Source organism: Mastomys coucha, unplaced genomic scaffold (assembly GCF_008632895.1).
Source record: "Mastomys coucha isolate ucsf_1 unplaced genomic scaffold, UCSF_Mcou_1 pScaffold1, whole genome shotgun sequence".
NCBI lineage: Eukaryota > Metazoa > Chordata > Mammalia > Rodentia > Muridae > Mastomys > Mastomys coucha.
This window is the reverse complement of record NW_022196891.1, coordinates 46,161,890-46,164,863: the sequence shown is the minus strand read 5'-3', so window position 1 is coordinate 46,164,863 and position 2,974 is coordinate 46,161,890. Positions and strand designations below refer to the sequence as shown.

The 2,974-nt window shown below is 34.1% G+C and overlaps 1 pseudogene; it reads right to left on the bottom strand.

Moving 5' to 3' along the window:
* Window positions 1–2,320: 2,320 nt before the first annotated feature.
* LOC116072411 lies at window positions 2,321–2,452 on the bottom strand (annotated as a pseudogene).
* Between the last annotated feature and the right edge of the window lie 522 nt (window positions 2,453–2,974).

Sequence of the window (2,974 nt, the reverse complement as noted above, 5' to 3'; positions counted from 1 at the left end):
TATTTTCCTGAATTTCTTTAAAGGACTTATTAATTTCCTCTTTTAAAATTCATAAGCTATTTTGAGGCATTTTTGTTATGTACCAACTGTGATGTAATATCAAGGTGTGCTGTGGTAAGACTACCTCTACATATTTCAGAAACCATCAACCTGTCTCCCTCCTATTTCAGGACCTCTTTTAAAAGGTATCAGTAGTCCCTTGAATTTGATTAGCACTAACCATTCAAGATCTGTGTGAAACCACCCACAAATCTATACAACATATCAGAATCCATATTACCAAAAACATTTACTCTACCTACCTCAGCAACTGTCATCTTCAAATAACCTATCAGTTAAATGTGCGTCCTTAGAAGTTCCTTCTTCATCAATGCTGGAATTGTTTAACTCTCTTGTGTAGGTCTTATGTAATCAACAACAGGTACTATGAGATGATGTGTCATTTGGTCATGTCATGTATAGAAGACAGCAATTGACAACACTCTTCTATATTTTTGCCTCTTAAATTATTTCTACCCACATTGCTGGGACAGTCCATGAGCCTTTAGTTGGTGGAAGCCATTGGTAGACATAATACATTTATAACTGAGGATTGATAGTAACTAAGTTTAAATTTTAATGAATCTGTGTATTGACTACTCACATGGGAAAAGAAGTTTCTTGGCCTAAGTTTATGAGTAGCTAACTTAATAAGATACAAATTTAGTAAAATGGTAAGAATAGCTTGTTCCCTTATGGCCTATGGTGTTATTGTGTCCCCAGTCATGGACTTTTCATATGAATTATATAGTACCAGACATTAAATCCCTCTTGTAGAGCAGTCCTAAAATGAATCCAATCTGACTACATTCATAACAGTCCCCACATATTTCATCAGCACATGCAACTTTCTTTGCGGCTCAAGATTATAGTATGCAAGGAGGAAAAAAATGTATGCTGGAACCAGTGTTGAATTATACCATGTCTTCGTTAATGTTCTATTGCTGTGAAAAGATACCATGACCATGAAAATGCTTATAAAGGAAGACATTTAAAAGAACTTGATTATAGTTTCAGAGGTTTTGTTCATTTTCATCATGGTGGAGAACATGGTACCATGTAGGTAGACATAGTGCTAGAGAATTTGAGAGATATACAAGCAAATCTGCAGAGAAAAGAAAGAGAGAGAAACACTGTCTGACTTGTCCCCTTAAAACATCAAAGTTCACTCCTAGGCATATACTTTCTTTAACAAGGCTACACCTACTCCAACAAGACCACGCCTACTAATTCATATCAAGAAGCCCTACTTCCTAATGACCAGCATTAAAATATATAAACTTATGGGGCATTATTATTCAAATTATCATAGACCATATATGTATTATTATCCCTCAGCTGCTTGTGTAGCATGTTTTAGCACTAAGGAAGCTAAGTAGAAGGAAAAGAGGTTTTTGCCTCAGTTAGAGTTTGAGTTTGCTATGTTCTACAACTGAAATGTTTAGTTTTTAGCATAGGGATTTATAATAGCCTATGTTGTCTGGAGTACCTCAAGGGTCCTGTTGATCTCCAATTAACTTATTAGGAGGCATTCACTGCTGAGAGTTTGTATTTTCATGAAATAACTTGTGTCTTCTCGGAGCAATAGTCCACTCTGCATAGTGTCTCTGATTCCACTCTTGTGCACATGTGTGTTTATATGTTTCTGTGTGTATGTGTATATAAAATTAACTTATAATCTGGTAAATTTCTATGAGGTTCAATCATACATATTTACTTTTGTGTGTGTTTCGTGGCCTATATACTAATATTTGTCAGATATAGAAATTAGCAAGGCCCCTGGACAATTTTTTCAAATTTGATAAATAACCATTAATTTTTACATTAAAGAATAAGTATCCTTGTTTGGGGGCACATGTTTAGATACATATAAGTTGAATTATATGCTAGAGCTTAAATTACAAGGGTCCTTTGCACAGATTTAGCTATCTGATGATTAAAATTAAATAAATGCCTTTTAAAGAAGCATAGTTTGTATAAATTAATCAGGCTTATACATTTTAACCTCATGTTTAAGCATCATGTTAGAACCTATGCTCATCATACACTTTATGTCCAGAATGACAAAATATTAATAAAAATGAACCAACAACAAGAGAAGCTTGACTGTAACCTACTTCCGGAGTCAGAGAGGGATGGGGTTGCTATGAAGGAGAATAGTGACTGGAACCACAATAATCCAGGTGTGGGGCAACGCTTTCTAAGAATAAGTTGCTCAGCATCTAATATGTGAGAAAATGGAGAAGTAAAGGAAGTGCTATGTTTCTGTGATCAGTTTACTATTTTTTTATATAGAACGGACAATCTTAAAATAATGAAATAAAATAGAATTGAACTTTTATATTCTTTCAATTAGCAATAATCGTGCCTCGGATAAACCTCATTGGCTATGATACTGCCACTGCGCAAAGCTATACTCTTTAAAAATTTCAAGTTTGAAGTAGTCATACTTTTGCGGAACAATTATTATATAATATTTGTGTTAATGTATTTTTATTCTTTATCTATGAATTAATCTCTCTACATAACCTTTATAAAGAATTTGTATATGGATCTAAAAGATAAAAGTGTATCTACTTGTGAATCAAAGTTGTTGCTGGCTATGTGGAGAGAAAATGAGAGTCTTGACCTAACATCAACTGCTAGGAAAAAATAACCTATTTACAGTGCCTTTTATGTCCCAAAAGTGATAGGGACTGTCATTTTGTTTCCAATCCTTGATAGAAATGGCAGCCTTTGTCACTGTAGTAGTTGCTATGTCCCTGGGGGCTGATATTCAGTCCTCACATACCTTGTTGCTTTGGCATTGATCTCCTTCTCAAATTTATGACCTGGTTATCTGTTCTACTCCAGACAGAAGTGGAACCGTTTATTTCCTATATTTATTGTTTTATTTCTTTTTCATGGACTGTAACTTTTTCTTTAAAAACAAATG